The 17245-nt window shown below is 40.9% G+C and overlaps 1 pseudogene; it reads left to right on the top strand.

Annotated features, from left to right (window-relative positions):
* The first annotated feature begins 14597 nt into the window (after positions 1 to 14597).
* LOC125122190 (40S ribosomal protein S23-like) lies at positions 14598 to 15746 on the top strand (annotated as a pseudogene).
* The last annotated feature ends 1499 nt before the right edge of the window (positions 15747 to 17245 follow it).

Raw genomic sequence — 17245 nt, 5'->3', positions numbered from 1 at the left:
TCTATACCACAGCCACAGCACACAGGATCCAAGCCGCGTCTGTGACCTACACCACAGCTCACAGCAACACTAGACCCTTAACCCACTAAGTGAGTAAGGCCAGGGATCTAACCCGCATCATCATGGATACTAGTTGGGTTCGTTACCGATGATCCACAACGGGAATTCCTACAGGATAAAATTTTAATTGTAGATAGTAAAACACTATTTTTGCTTTTTTTTTAGGGCCCCGTCTGGGCATAAGGAATTTTTCCAGGCTAGGGATTGAATCAAAGCTGGATCTGCTGGCGTGTGCCACAGCTATAGTAACACAGTATCCGAGCTGCATTTATGACCTATACCACAGCTCACAGTAACATCAGATCCCCAACTCACTGAGTGAGGCCAGTGCTCGAGCCTCTGTCCTCATGGATACTAGTCAGATTCATTTTCACTGCACCACAACAGGAACTCTGTAAAATACTATTTTTGAATTTCTGAAACTGGTACAAATTAGCCTTTGATCCAGTTGTGAAATGACTTGTTTTTGGTAAGAATATTCACGAATCAAATTTAAAAACTATGCTAGTACATATAGTGGTTTGAAAAAGGAGAACATCAGAGAAATGTCCTGTTTTTGATAACTGCTGTTTATTCATTTTTCAGACCCTGGGGATCAGCTTTGGATTTTGTTGATCATGAAGATTTCTAGATAAAAGATCAGACATTACAAAATGGCCCTTGAAATGCCATGCCAGTTCTGAAAAACTATCTCTGGACAAGCTCTGATATGCTAATAAATGCCCTGTGCTCCCAACCCGACAGGTAGTATGTGAAAACAGCAGTGAGATCCCACCCACATAGTTGGTAATTGGATATCCCCAGAGTGCTAAACTAATTAAATCATCATATGATAAGAGCCTCAATCTTCCTCCTCAGGTACATGGTGGCTTTTTAAGTACCATTAACTCATTTGAGGAAAGAAAATGTTAACAGAAAATGTCAATTTACCAGGAGTTTAGAGAAAGAAAATGTGATAGTGTGAATACAGTGTTATCCATTTATCCATGGAGGGAAGGGACTGAATCCAAGAGCTATTCAGTGACCAGAAGTGTTCTCTACTACAGGTAGTATCAGTTTATCAAGAATCGCTGTGGCGGGGGGGTGGGGGGTGGGTGGGATGGGGGGGGGAGTTCCCATTGTGGCTCTGTGGTTAGTGAACCCAACTAGCATCCATGACAATGAGGGTTGATCCCTGGCCTCACTCAGTGGGTTAAGGATCTGGCCAAGCCATGAGCTGTGGTGTAGGTCTCAGATGTGGCTCAGATCCAGTTGGACCCCTAGCCTGGGAACCTCCATATGCCTCAGGTGCAGCTCTAAAAAGAAAAAAAAAAAATTTGCTATGGCTTGGAAAGAACATACTTCAAGACTTGCCACTTTGTCTTCTAATTGCAGGCTTAACTGAGCCAACTTCTGACTGCTGATATGGCCTCTAAGCTGTCATTCAGGATAAGGGGGAACTCTGAATAAGAAAACAGCAGAATTCCATTCTGTACATAGTAAATTTAGAGAAGCCTTCTGATTTATACATCAGTCTCATGTGAATTTAGTTTGTATATTTCTGCCCCCATGTCTATCAGATTAGCCTTTGAGTTTTGAATATTCTGATAAAATAGTTTCTGACCCTTCAGGACAAAGAATCAAAGCCCTGACAGTTTATTGCAATCTTCATTCTTTGGGCTTCTCCATAACCAGGCTACCCAGCCTTCTAGTAGCAGTCTCTGTCTCACTGAGACTACATTCAACTCTCGAATTTCAGTACAGATATTCTAGGCAGTTATGCTAATTGGTAGGACAAACTCTGACATGCTGGTGACATAAAAAGTAGCAACTAAACAAGGGGAAGAAAGAAACCATTTCATCACAGCAATTTGGCAACAGTTCTTGGGTCAAGATAATGGGTTTTCATCAAGTGAATCATGTCAGGTCTAGAAAGGTCAAGTCTTTCATCCTGCCATCTTCACTTCATCCGTTAACACACACTGTAGTGGTTCTCTATTCAGTGTAGAAAATTACCCTAAAATATAGCAGCTTAGAGCAATGAACGTGTATTATCTGACATGGTTTCTTGCAGTCTAATCCAGGAGCTGGTTGTCCTGGCTTAGGGCCCCTCATGAGATTTCACTCAAGTGACACTGCAGTCATCTGAAGACCACTGGGCTAAAGGGTCTGCTTCCAAGATGACTGCCTCACATGGCTGTTGGCAGGAGGCCTCAGTTCTGCAGACACAAGCTTCTCCATGTGGCTGCTGAATGTCCTCATGACGTGGCAATTGGCTTGAGCAAGGAAAGACCTAGTCTTTATTTATTTATTTATTTTGAAGAATGATTTGTAGGTTTTATTTTTTTAATTTTTATTTATTTTTTATTTTTAAATTTTTTTCTTACTCAATGAATTTATTACATTGTAGTTGTACAATGATCATCACAATCCAATTTTATAGGATTTCCATTCCACAACCCCAGTGCATCCCCCCCACCCCCAAACTGTCTCCTTTGGAGACCATAAGTTTTTCAAAGTCTGTGAGTCAGTATCTGTTCTACAAAGAAGTTCTGTCTGTCCTTTTTCAAATTCCACATGTCAGTGAAAGCATTTGATCTTGGTGTCTCATCGTATGGCTGACTTCATTTAGCATGATAATTTCTAGGTCCATCCATGTTGCTAAAAATGCCGGTATTTCGTTCCTTTTAATGGCTGAGTAATAGTCCATTGTGTATATGTACCACCTCTTCTTGATCCACTCCTCTGTCAATGGGCATTTAGGTTGTTTCCATGTCTTGGCTATTGTATAGACTGCTGCAATGAACATCGGAGTACATGTGTCTTTTCAAGTCATGGATTTCTCTGGATAGATGCCCAGGAGTGGGATTGTTGGATCAAATGGTAGTTCTATTTTGAGTTTTCTGAGGCATCTCCACACTGTTTTCCACTGTGGTTGCACCAATTTACAGTCCCACCAACAGTGTAACAGGGTTCCCTTTTCTCCACACCCTCTCCAGCACTTATTGTTTGTAGACTTTTGGATGCTGGCCATTCTGGTGGGTGTAAGGTGGTACCTCAGAGTGGTTTTGATTTGCATTTCTCTAATAATGAGTGATGCTGAACATCTTTTCATGTGTTTCTTGGCCATCTGCCTGTCTTTGGAGAATTGCCTGTCTAGATCTTCTGCCCATTTTTTGATGGGGTTGTTTGTTTTTTTGGCATGGAGCTGCAGAAGGTGTTTATAAATTTTGGAGATGAATCCCTTGTCAGTTGATTCACTTGCAAAGATTTTCTCCCATTCTGTGGGTTGTCTTTTCGTTTTGTTTAGGGTTTCCTTTGCTGTGCAGAAACTTTGACGTTTGACTAGGTCCCATTTGTTTATTTTTGTTTTTACTGTCATTACTCTAAGAGGTGAATCTGAGAAGATGTTGCTGTTGTTTATGGCCTATGTTTTCCTCTAAGAGTTTTATAGTGTCTGGTCTTATATTGAGGTCTTTAATCCATTTGGAGTTTATTTTTGTGGATGGTGTTAGGGAGTGTTCTAATTTCATTCTTTTCCATGTGGCTGTCCAGTTTTCCCAGCACCACTTATTGAACAGGCTGTCCTTTCTCCATTGTATGTTCTTGCCTCCTTTGTCATAGATTAGTTGGCTGTAGGTGTGTGGGTTTAATTCTGGGCTTGCTGTCATGTTCCACTGACCTATTATTTCTGTCTTTGTGCCAGTACCACACAGTCTTGATAATTATTGCTTTGTAGTATAGTCTGAAGTCCGGGAGCCTGATTCCTCCAGCTCCATTTTTCTTTTTCAGGATGTCTTTGGCTATTCTGGGTCTTTTGTGCTTCCAAACAAACTTTAAAATGTTTTGTTCGAGTTCTGTGAAAAATGTCCTTGGTAATTTGATAGGGATTGCATTGAATCTGTAGATTGCCTTAGGTAGTATAGTCATTTTGATAATATTAACTCTGTCAATCCAAGAGCATGGTATGTCTTTCCATCTGTTTGTGTCATCTTTGATTTCTTTCATCAGTGTCTTATAGTTTTCAGAGTACAGGTTTTTGTCTCTTTCAGTAGGTTTACTCCTAGGTATTTTATTCTTTTGGATGCAATGGTAAACGGGATTGCTTCCCTAATTTTCTGATCTTTCACTGTTAGTGTATAGAAATGCTGTCGATTTCTGTGTATTAATTTTGTATCCTGTGACTTTGCCAAATTCATGGATGAGCTCTAACAGTTTTCTGATAGAGTCTTTAGGATTCTCTAGGTATAGTATTATGTTATCTGCAAATAGTGATAGTTTTACTTCTTCCTTTCCAATTTAGATTCCTTTTATCTCTTTTACTTCTCTGATTGCTGGGAAAGACCTGGTCTTTTACATTGCACAACACCACTTCATGTTATATGTTAGAAGCAGGTCACTAAGTCCATCGCACACTTGAGGGGAGGGTGATTAGACTCTACCTTTTGAAGGGAGAAGCATCCAAGAATTTATATTCATGTTCTAAAACCACCAGCATATGTACACATCAGTTCCACTTGGTTTCCTCCTTAGTGCATCATTAGCATCTCCTTGGGGCCCTCACACTGTGGGGAAGCTTTAGGAAGGATTGCTGTTTATTAATGAGCATGGCACATGATATTGTTCAAGATCTTCATCTCATAACCTTCTATAAATCCTGTCTTCTTAGATACGTAGATTACTTGTCCTAAGTTTAGCATTCCTTTCATTAAACGTCAATTTAACTTAGTAAAAGTTAAGCTTACTAAACTTATTACTAAGCTTAGTAAAAATTAATAAAGGACTTCCATGGTGGCTCAGCATGTTAAGAGTCCAACATTGTCACTTAGTGGCTCAGGTCATTGCTGTTTGTGTAAAATCGATACCTGGCCTAGGAACTTCCACTGCTGCAGGCACAGCCTCCCCCCAAAAAATATTACTATAAATCTAGGATAAGGATGCTGAATGAGAGAATGTTGAGAATAATACAAAAACCTTCTCTCTTTAAAAAAATTGAAGTATAGTTGATTTACAATGTTGTGTTAACTTATACTCTTAGCAAAGTGATTCAGATATACATTCCACCTTTTTCTTTTTTTGCCATGTCCAAGGTTCCCAGGCCAGGGATCAAACCCAAGTCACAGCAATGACAATGCCGGATTTTAGATTCAACATATAATTGGTATCATAAGGTATTTGTCTTTCTCTTTCTGACTTTATTTAGTGTGAGAATCTCTAGTTGTATCCATGCTGCTGGGAATGGCATCATTTTGTTCTTTTTTATGGTTGAGTGGTATTTTTATATATGTACCACATCTGTATCCATTCATCTGTTGATGGACATTTAGGCTGCTTCCATGTCTTGGCTATTGTGAATAGTGCTGCTCTGATCATAGGGGTATGTGTATCTTTTTGAATTATAGTTTTGTCTGGATATAGGCCCAGGAGTAGGCATGGTGGATCATTTGCTAACTATCCTTAGTTTTCTGAGGAACCTCCACACTGTTTTCCAGAGTGGCTCTACCACCTTACATTCTCACCAACAGTAAAGATGAGATATACACTCCAGCATTTGTTATTTGTAGTTTTTAATGATGGCCATTCTGACTAGTATGAGGTGAAACCTCATTGTAGTTTTGATTTGCATTTCTCTAGTAATTACTGATGTTGAGCATTTTTTCATGTGACTATTGGCCATTTGTATTTATTTATTTATTTATTTTTTGTCTCTTTGCCTTTTCTAGGGCCACTCCTGTGGCATATGGAGGTTCCCAGACCAGGGGTCTAATCGGAGCTGTAGCTGCCACCCTACACCAGAGCCACAGCAACATGGGATCTGAGCCTCATCTCTGACCTACACCACAGCTCACGGCAACACCGGATCCTTAACCCACTGAGCAAGGCCAGGGATCAAACCTGCAACCTCATGGTTCTAGTCGGATTCATTAACCACTGCGCCACAACGGGATCTCCGCCATTTGTATTTCTTCTTTGGAGAAATGTCTATTTAGTACTTCTGCCCATTTTTCAATTGGATTGTTTGGTTTTTTTGTTGTTGATTAGTATGAGCTGTTTGTATATTTGGGAAATTAAGCCCGTGTTGGTCACATCATTTGCAAATATTTTCTGTCATTCTGTAGGTTGACTTTTAGTTTTGTTTTGTTTATGGTTTCCTTTGCTGTACAAAAGCTTTTAAGTTTGATTAGGTCCCATTTATTTATTTTTGTAGAAAAGTTTTGTTTTTTGTTTGTTTTTTGCTTTTTTAGAAGGCTCCATTTGTGGTATATGGGAGTTCCCAGGCTAAGAGTCGAATCAGAGCTGCACCTGCCAGCCTGCACCACAGCCACAGCCATAGCAATGCTAGATCCGAGCTACGTCTTCAACCTATACCACAGCTCACGGCAACAGTGAACCCTCAACCCACTGATCAAGGGCAGGGATTGAACCCACATCTTCATGGATATTAATTGGTCTAGTTACCGCTGAGCCACAATGGGAACTTCCAGAAAAGTTAATACTAAACTATGCTTAGCAACTTCACTGACATTTTAAAATTTTGTAAATATTTATTAAACTTGTATAGAACTTATTACATTCCAGGCACTGTTTAAGGCAGTTTACACATAACTTATTAACTTTACTTAATAATTTTTTTTTTTTGCTTTTTCTGGGCTGTACCTGTAGCATATGGAACTTCCCAGGCTAGGGGTTGAATAGGCGCTGCAGCTGCAGGCTTACACCACAGCCACAGCAATGCAGGATCCAAGCTATGTGTGACCTACACCACAGCTCACAACAACGCTGGATCCTTAACCCACTGAGCAAGGCCAGGGATTGAACCCACATCCTCATGGATACTAGTTGGGTTTATAACCTACTAAGCCACAAAGAGAACTCCCTTAAACCTATTTTCAAATTAAAAGGTTTTTTCCTTCCAGTTTTATTGAGATATAATTGACAGACAGCACTGTATAAGGTATACAGTACAAATGATTTGACTTACATACATCATGTGTACTAGTCAGCTTCATTTCTGCTGAGCCACAAAGGGAACTCATTATTTAATACTCCTAACAATCAGGTAGGTAATACTATTACCACTGTTTTACAGATGTGGAAATTGAGGCACAGAGAAGTTAAGTAACCATCCAAGGTCACTCAGTTAGTAACTGGTATTTTGGCTTCAGAGTTTATAACATTAACCCCATTCAATGCTGCCATTCGGTAGACTGGTTAAACCTTTTAAGAAAGAGATTCTATAACTCGGTGAGCTTCCTAAATGCTAGTTAGGAAAAGAGTCATAGATTTGTCTTGCTTAGTTTTTGTTTCTCTTAAAGTTTTTAAAACACATGAGACAAAACAGTAGGAAAATTTTTAAGAGATTGTTTGGTTTTCCCACTGAATTCAGTAAGAATTACCCAAAAAGGCATTCTCATGTTAAGGCTACAGGTCATTCTGTCTAAAACTTTAAACTGCTTCTGCTTATTATTGCTAATTAGCTGTGGGGATATATTGTGGTGGTTTTTTGTTGCTTTTCTACTTATAAAAGTACTGTAGTTTCATTTAGATATTAAGAGGGAAGAGAGGAAATATTTCTAATTCCACGGGCCACCCTCAAGCACCACCACCTTTATCATTTTGGTGTCTAATTCTTAGTGTGCAGTCCAACCACTTAATGAAGGTAATTTAATCCTATTATATAATCCACTGTAGACCTGCTGTTTTATCACAAGAGGGCACCAAGGACACAGAATCATCTTTTCCCCTTTTGGCTACTCAGTGGGTTCCACAGAATTTTGTTATCCTTAGTAATCCAAACTATATTAAGGCTGCATTAGCCTTCAGTATTTCATTAAACATAAACTAGGAACAGTTCCTTGCCTCCTTCCTTCAAAGGGAGATACATTTTAATATTGTTGAGCACTCACCAGGAGTAGACCTGGTAACACTACACACATCCAAACCAGGGCACAGGCACAGCACTCTCCCTAGAGAAGCATCACTGATCCCACCAAGGACCTAGTAAAGAAAGGTTTGTCACATCTTTGTTAGTGTCTCTCTCAAAAGAGTTTCTGTACTAACTTCATGAGAGTTTGAAGGCTCAGTCTCCAAATTTATTATTTATTTATGTATTTATTTACATACGAATGGTTTATTCCTTTTTTAAGGATTCAGTCTCCAAATTTAGATGTTCTGTTTCCCTTCCCTCCTTCCTTCCTTCGTTTTTTACCACCCTGTGCCATGTGGAAATTCCCAGGCCAGGGATGGAACCCTCTCCACAGCAGTGACCCAAGGCACTGCAGTGATGATACTGGAGCCACAAGGAAACTCCAAATGTCCCATCTCTCTCTTTCCCTTTTTTTTTTCCCCTTCTTTTTAGGGCCACACCCACGGCATATGGAGATTCCCAGGCTAGAGGTCCAATCGGAGCTGTTGCTGCCAGCCTACACCAGAGCCACAGCAATGCCAGATCTGAGCCGCGTCTGCAACCTACACCACAGCTCACAGCAAGGCCGGATTCTCAACCCACTGAGCAAGGCCAGGGATCGAACCCACAACCTCATGGTTCCTGGTCGGATTCATTTCCGCTGCACTACGGCAGGAACTCCCAAATGTTCCATCTCTTAAACCAACTCAGAACTCCAAATGTTCCATCTCTTAAACCAATCATTTCCTACGATTCATACCTTCGAATCAGTCTCTGTTCTCTGTGAAAAATAGGACTGGTGCTCAAGGCCCATCTACCTTTGACAACCAGTGAGTAGCCCAGTCCCTGATGGGCTGGCTCATTACTTTTCTCCATGAGTTGTGTGCTTTTCAAAGTCAGTCGCTTTTTCCCCAAACTTGTTTATGCAATTGTACTCAGTAATTACATAATTGAATTCAGTATTACCAAAATCAAATAAATATGTGTGAAGAGAGTTGTAATCTCTATGAAAATAAGTTGAATGTTTGATAAATAGGTCTTTCTCAAAGGAAAAAAAATGCTGTGGAATTCGGTGTGGACCAAAAAAATGTGAAAGTTTCGACAGGAGGAAAGAGTTGTCAAAACCTAGAAAAATTCTGCCCTCAGTTTATTGCACAAGTGTCTTAAGTCTGCGCTCCATTGATACTAAAATTACCAACACTGTGCTAATGGTTATGTTATGTGCAGCCCCAGCCATTAGACCCTACTCAAAGGTCTTAGCCTGATAGCAAAGGAATGATGGACTAGTGGACTTGTATATGTTTTAAATTAAAAATAAAGTTATAAGGATATTTATTTATCCATTTTTTTACTTGCTTTTTAGGGGCACCCACGGCATTTGGAGGTTCCCAGGCTGGGGTCCAATCGGAGATATAGCTGCCGGCTACACCACAGCTCACAGCAATGCTGGATTCTTAACCCACTTAGCGAGGCCAGGGATTGAACCCGAATCCTCATGGATACTAGTTGGGTTCGTTTACCACTGAGCCACGACAGGAACACCTATAAGGCTATTATGATTTTGTGATTCCTCATTTTAGCTGACTTTTCTCTGTAACTCACCAATGACAGATCCTGACTATGAATGGGAAGAATACTTCCACAGAGCTGCCATCCACACCGAGTACAGGGAGGTGAATTATCTGAACCTTAGTGCTTACTAGTGACTTAAGTATACTTTGAAAGGATTAACTTCATTTCTATAAAGATTACATGGAATCCCTTATTTCTCTTTTTTCTTTTCTCTTTCTTTCTTTCTTTTTTTTTTTCCTTTGTCTTTTTAGGGCAACACTGGCAGCACATGGAAGTTCCCAGGCTATGATGTTAATCAGAGCTACACCTGCTAGCCTACACCACAGCCACAGCAACGCCAGATGTGATCCACGTCTGTGACCTACACCACAACTCACAGCAATTCTGGATCCTTAACCCACTCGAGGCCAGGGATCAAACCCACATCCTCATGGATACTAGTCAGGTTCGTTACTACTGAGCCACGATGGGAACTCCAGAATCCCCTATTCCTGGTTTAGATGTGCTTGATTTTTTATACAGCAGGTTTTCAGAACTTAATTACCTCTAAAGTGCCTAAGCCTATTATCTGAAAGAATGGATTCATGTCTTTCAACTTATCTCATAACTGTGCCTAAAATATGTTTCCTTTTTACTGAAGGCTGGCATAACTGTAGATGTATAAGTTACTTAATCCTTACAGCCCCAAAGGGAAGACTGTGACTTTGTATTTACCCCTGTAGTCAGGCAACCTCTTCTGCCATCATGGTCAATATGCATTTTTTGATAAATAGAATTATTTTCATTATTACCATAAAAATCACTATTTTTATTAAAGTATTCCATTTCTCAGTCAATATATTTTTTTAATTGGAAAAAGAATGACCCACACCTGGTCCCATATGCTAGCCTTTATATTTTAATTTTATCATAATGCAAAAAGAAAAATTGGAAATTTCTTTACTGAATTATAGATCAATTACTAGATTTTGCTTGTGCCAGATGACAGAAAATCAAGTGCATTTGAATTCTGAATATTGAAATAAGAAGGAAAACTCATGCTGTACATGACATTTTACTTAAATTTCCTTCCTCTTTTTCCAGTAGACAAGGGCCCCTTACATATATTTCAAGCTTTGCATAAAAGAAGAGCCATATTAGATCAGGGGTAGCATCCACCACCCTCTTCCTCGTTCTCAGCAGATCCTCAAATTTTGTTCAACTGTCCATCAAATCTACAGGTAAACCTCAGTCAGTCCATGCCAGTGACTATTTGGTCTTTCCCAGATCCACAAGTGCACATGTAACTTAAATTTGCTTTATTCAAGCTAAAGGAAAAACTTAAGAGTCGGGGAGATTTTCCTTCTCCCACAGGATGTGAATAAGGGAATATGCTGCCTATTTGCTTCCTGCATCCACCTTACCACCATGAGGGGAGACAACAGTGGAAAGACAGGACAAATATAGGCACTTCAAGACATGGCTGAGCCTAACCTTAGAGCCTACCTAATCTTGAATTTGTTATGGGAGATGATATGTTTTCTCCCTGTCTTAGCTGGGGTTACTATTACTTGCAGAAATTTTGTATCCTAACTGACACAAAATATAAAAATTTTCCAAGGAATTTTTCAGGTTTTTTGTGCCCTACTTCACAGATGTAGTAGCATGAGCCTGGTCTGTCTGTTGGGCAACCCAGTGCTGCCAGCTGCTGCTTGGGCAGTGCATTGAAGAGGAGCAAGAGTGAATAAAGAGGTCAGAGAAGAAGCTTTGTTAAGAAGAGAGGCCAGTGGCCTGGGATGTAGCAATAAAGGTATGGACAAGTGGAAAAACTAAAGAGAGATTTACAAGATAAAATCGGTAAGCTTCAGGGATAGACTAAGTACTAGGGGGAAAGGGAGAGATAAAATGCCAAGTATGGCCTAGGGGTTTCTACTTTGTGTAATAGATAGATGGTAGTCCATTCTCTAGCTCCATAGAGCACAGGGAGGACATGGTTGATATGAAACAACAAGAATTTGGTGTTGTGGCGTGGCTGTGGCTGTGGCTGTGGCCAGCAGCTGTAGCTCTGATTTGACCCCTAGCCTGGGAACTTCCAGGTGCCGGGAGTGCAGTCCCAAAAAGACCAAAAAAAAAAAAAAAAGAAGAAGAAGAATTTTACTAAGGTAAATTTACAGAGAAACAAAACTTTTATCCTTTGAAATAAGCCTATAATCTAAATGGGAGGTATAATGAAAATAACACACATATATACACATTTATTAAGGCTCAAATAAAACACTAATAACCTAAATATTTATCTTGTGATTTGTGGATTATATGCAACTTGTGGGTTTTTTTCTTGCATGAGTTTCTTAAAGAATTCTAAGCACTACCACGCACCAAAAGCTAAGAATGACTGCTCTAAAATTTTCATCATCGGGGAAAAATGGCTAATGCATTCTTAATGTCTGTTTCCATTTACATTTCTTTCTCAATGTTAGTTCCTGGTGAAGTTGCTCATTTTGCTTTGGTTACTATTTTTTCTAGTCAGCGCTTTTTGGGTCACAAGATAAAGACATCACTTCAAACTAGTTTAAGCAAAAAGGCCTTTATGGAAGGCTCTTGAGGTGGCTAATGGAATCCAAGGGCCTCCAGCGTGGCTGGGACCCACCAAGGACTGGCCCAGGAAGCCAGCAGACAGCTTCCCTCGCTCGAGTTCTCTCTCAAATTGTCTGCTCCACTGGTCTCAGCGAACCAGCCATCACCATTTTTGCATGCCTCTGACCCAGCATGCTTGCCCTCATTCCCTAGTTTCCATGTCCTCTGTCCACTGGTCTGCGGGAATGACAAAGAGCATCTCAGAGCCCTGATTCAAATCCCTCTAGACTGGGTCTCTCTTCATCCCACTGCTAATCCCATCAGCTCTAGCCAGGAAGGCAGTATGACTCTGCCTGTGGGTCTGAGCAGAGACAGCTCTAGGAAAGGGGGACAGAGGCTGAGAGACACCTTGACTGTGTCTCCTGCTCCACTCAGCTGGAAATGAATTTGTCCATCTGTACACCTGAAATTCAGGAACTTTTCATTTATATGAGTCTCTGAATCTGAAAATACTCTCATTTCCTATGGAGATAATAATTGAGAGACAATGTATTGATCTTACTTTTGGATCAAAACCTCCATTATGTTGATCTAGGTCTCTGATCTTTATTGCAAGCCAAGACTTGAGGGATCTGGGTCATTTCCCGTATTATAGTTTCAGATGTTGGCCACCATCACCACTGCTGCTACCACCCATCCACACAACACACACATTAGCTAGAAAGACAGATGCCTTCTTGAATATTTAGCTTAAAATTTGTCACAGTTGGCTTTTGATTGATATCATTCATTTGAGGCAGTAAATACTTGTATGTATCTGATATATATTTTGTTTTACAAACTCTCTCCCATTTCCTGGAGTCTGTGAAATTCATGTGCCTGTTTTTTGTTTTTGTTTTTAAATGAATTTAAATGAATATTTCTTTGAGAATTAACTTTGACTATTTTCCAGTACCCAATAAGGTAATAAGTGACATGGAAGCCCCTATGGGGAATTTGATCAAATGGAGGTACCCAGAGACCCAGCCAGGGGACCCACACTCTGTTTGTTACCCACCATTCACAGTAATGGGCAGCTGTGGATACTCCTTTCAGCTTTTTTTTTTTTTTTTTGGCTTTTTAGATCCACACTTGTGGCATATGGAGGTTCCCAGGCTAAGGGTCTAATGGGAGCTATAACTGCCGGCATACGCCACAGCCACGTCTGCAAACTACACCACAGCTCACGGCAACACTGGATCCTTAACCCACTGAGCAAGGCCAGGGATCAAACCTGCAACCTCATGGTTCCTAGTCGGATTCGTTAACCACTGAGTCACAATGGGAACTTCTCCTTTCGGCTTCTGATTCCAGCCAGAGTCCTGCTGTCCTGGACCTCACAGGAGGGTCATAGCCAGATTAATGAGGAAGTCTGTAGAAACCATCAGTTTGTTACCTGAAAACTGGCTTTGACTCTTGGTGGGTGTTGAGCCAAAAGACAACCAAGCCAAAGATTAGGAGAAGGAGGGGTTTATTATTACTTACAGTAAGTAAGAAGAACACTGGGAATCTTTCCTAAAGCAGTGTCTCCCTGAATAGCAAAGTTAGGGAATTTTGAAGCTAAGGGTACATACATATTCATGAAGGGGCTAGAGCAGAAGAGAATTTAGCATAGAATTGGGGCAAAGGTCACAGAGTCCAAGCCTTAGTTGACCGAAGTCAGGAGAGTCAAGTCAACACCTCCATTCAGTCCTCCACCTGGGTGGGAGCCTTAGTTCCTGCAGAACTCAAGGATTTATTATTCTGTGTATCCCTTGAGGAGTTAGTAGGACTCTGCTCTATCACTACAGTATCGTCTGACTGCCCTTTCTCTGATCCTGCATTCCTGTGTTCCCTTAAGAAATTTAATTTCCAAGACACGTTCAAGGGCAAGCATTGTGGCCAGGCTTAGATCCCAAAATGGCTTAGGCCAAAATGTCTTCTCAAGTCCAGAAAGCCAGGCCTGGTTCTCTTTCTATGGGAACCCCTTAACCTTTCTGCTTATAAGCCGATGGCTCCTTCATCAGCCCCTGCCCCCCCCATGCCAAACTTCACAGTCTCTGAAAAATACAAAATCTCCCCAGGTGACACATACCCCCAAATTTGAAGACTGTTACATTTGATGAAATTTTCAGACAAAATGTGTGACATAAATTACAAAACAAGGCTAAGTTCCCCCCCAACTTTTCAGTTTCATTATAAATGTTTTATTTGTTACATAAAATTTGGAAAAAAGAAAAAAAAAACATTCACAACCCCAACATAAAGAAACCATTTAATTATATTTTCTACTAATGTTTTTCCTATCCATATTTTTCTATAACTAAGGCCCCAATGTAAATACACAAAGAACATTTGGTTTTATTTTGTACTACTTGACATGACAAGGAAGGATTTTCCAAGAGAGGCAGGCAGTATGATTATCAGAAAGTAAATAAAAACCCTCCCTTCGCCTGAGGTCCATCCCTCCCACCCACTCTTATCCTCACCAGGTCAAAACAAGACCTCTCCAAAGTACAACATTAAAACAAAAACAGCAAGTCAGGACTCACTGATTTTACCTCAGAGCCTTACCAGATAAGGACTCTTAATAAAAAAGCTTCCATTTAGGGCTGTCGAACTGCCTTCCCCTTCAGGTTCTAAGAGCCACTTGCTCTGATGTGCAGGTCCCTTTAAACCTTGTTTTTTCTACACCTGGGAAGTCATGAGAGGATCTTTAAGCCAACAACAAGGACTTTTGAGCCACACCCTGACCTGATGTCCCTTCCTGCCCTCCTGAAGGCCAAGGGCCTGGGATGGATAATGGGATTCCAGCCCAGGAGGGAGCGTCCATTCCCACTTAGCGACAGAGTGACTCAAGGGAGCTGCCAGCTGGAGGTGGCTGTTCTGCCCTTGAGTGAAGGTGTTGTGACCCTCTCGGTCTTCTGGCAGCTCCCTCAGAACCACCTTGCTCTTTTTGCTCAGGCCTGTGGTGCCAGCAGGATGGGCAAGTGCCTTAGACTTTGTATTCCCAGGAAGCTCCGTAACCACTGATGGGATCAGAAGTGACACGATACACAGTACAAGAAAACCCACTTGGGCACAGCCCTGAAGGCCAGCCCTTCTGGAGGTGCTTCACATGCAAAGGGAATTGTGCTCAACAGGTAGGGGTTGAAGCCAAATAGCCAGATTCTGCCATCAGGACCTGTGTCAGGATTCAGCTAAGGAAGAATGCCAAAAAAAAAAAAAAAAAATCACAGCCTTTGTACCCAGTGATGGTTGTTTGAACTTCATTGAGGAAAATGATTCTTATTGCTGGATTTAGTCACAAAGGTCATGCTATTGGTGACATTCCTTTTTTTTTTTCTTTTTTGCTTATTATTTTTTTTTAGGGCCACACCCAAGGCATATGGAAGTTCCCAGGCTAGGAGTCGAATCAGAGCTGCGGCTGCCAGCCTACACCACAGCCACAATAATGGGGGATCCTTAAACCACTGAGTGAGGCCAGGGATTGAAGCTGCATTGTCATGGGTACAAGTAGGGCTTGTAACCTCCTGAGCCACAACAGGAACTCCCTGTCAGTGACATTCCTGGAGTCCATTTTAAGGTTGTCAAAATAACCAACATCTCTCTTTTGGCCTTATACAATGGCAAGAAGGAGAGACCAAGGTCCTAAGTTTTGACAGTAAAAGCAGGATAGCCATAAATTTTCATATCCAAGGGTCGGGGGGGGGGGGGGACAGCTTGCCAAGGGCATGAGTTCTTGTCAACAGGCAGCTGTCCTCTCCAGAAATCTAAATTCTCTTTGAATAGCTTATATTTCAGTTAGGTTACTATACACTAGTAACCTCTACTTGGCATAATTATGAAGGGCAACTCTGGGAGAAATTAAACAGAAGTGACCACATATATACTGTATATGCACATACATCGATCGTCCATAAAGTACATGTGTGGAGATGATGTGTCTGAACACACATTATTTACATTGTAAAGGAGAGTGAACCAGATCTCATTCCAGATGACAACCCCCCCCCATATCCCTTATGATCCATGGGCAGGGGTGGAAATGACAGAATCCCTCTGAAACCCCACCAGACAATACATCCTCAAATTACAATGGGGTTATTGGCTGATAAACCTGTCATAAGTGGAAAATACATACATTGAAAATACATTTACTATACCTAACCTACAGAACATTATAGCTGAGCCCAGCCCAAATTAAATGTGTCAGAATACTTACATTAGCCTGCAGCTGGGTAAAATCATCTAGCACAAGGCTTATTTTACCATAAAGTACTGAATATCTCATGACATTTATTGAATACTGTACTGAATACAGAATGCAGGATGGTTGTCTGTGTATTGGTTGTTTACCCTTGTTCTCGCAGGGCTGACCAGGCGCTGAGGCTGCCCAGCAGCACCAGACAACATGTTGCTAGCTCAGGAAATGGTTAAAATTGAAAATTCCAAGGATGGTTTCTACTCAGTGCATATTACTTTCACACCATCCTAAAGTTGAAAAATTTTTAAGTCGTACTATCATAAGCTGGGGACTGTAGTCTATACTTGGTGACCTAGGAAGGGCCTTTGCCCCTGCAGAGCCCAAATCAAGGCTTTCCAATTCTGTTTGCATAAAATACAGCTGTTTTACAAAGTAAACAGGGTGAGCAGAATAATTTAAACAAGAATGGCTGTTGTCTTTTGGCTAAACCATAGATTCTTTAGGATTTAAGACTATAAAGCCTTCAAAATCAATCACTCTCTAAAAGATCATTCCAAAAATGGATTTCATTCATCAGAATGCTCCCTTTTTCCAAAAAAAAATTGGAAGTGGGTTAGATAAAGAACGTGTCTGCATTAAGATTTACAAAGTAGAGGGTGTTCCCTGGTGGCCCAGCAGGTTAAGGATCTGGCATGTCACTCCTGTGACTCTGGTTACTGCTGTGGTGTGGGTTCAATTCCTGGCCCATGAGTGCGGCCAAAAAAAAAAAAAAAAAGATTTACAAAGTAGAGAGTTCCCTGGTGGCTCATTGGGTTACAGATCTGGCATCATCACTGTTGTGGTACAGATTCAATCCCTGGCCTGGGATATTCCACATGCCTTGGGCACGGCCAAAAAAAAAAAAGAAAAAGTTTAATAAGAGTTTCTATTTTGGCTTAACAGTAATG

This window comes from Phacochoerus africanus, chromosome 3, assembly GCF_016906955.1.
Source record: "Phacochoerus africanus isolate WHEZ1 chromosome 3, ROS_Pafr_v1, whole genome shotgun sequence".
In the NCBI taxonomy this organism is placed as follows: Eukaryota; Metazoa; Chordata; class Mammalia; order Artiodactyla; family Suidae; genus Phacochoerus; species Phacochoerus africanus.
This window is presented reverse-complemented; position numbering and strand designations above follow the sequence as displayed.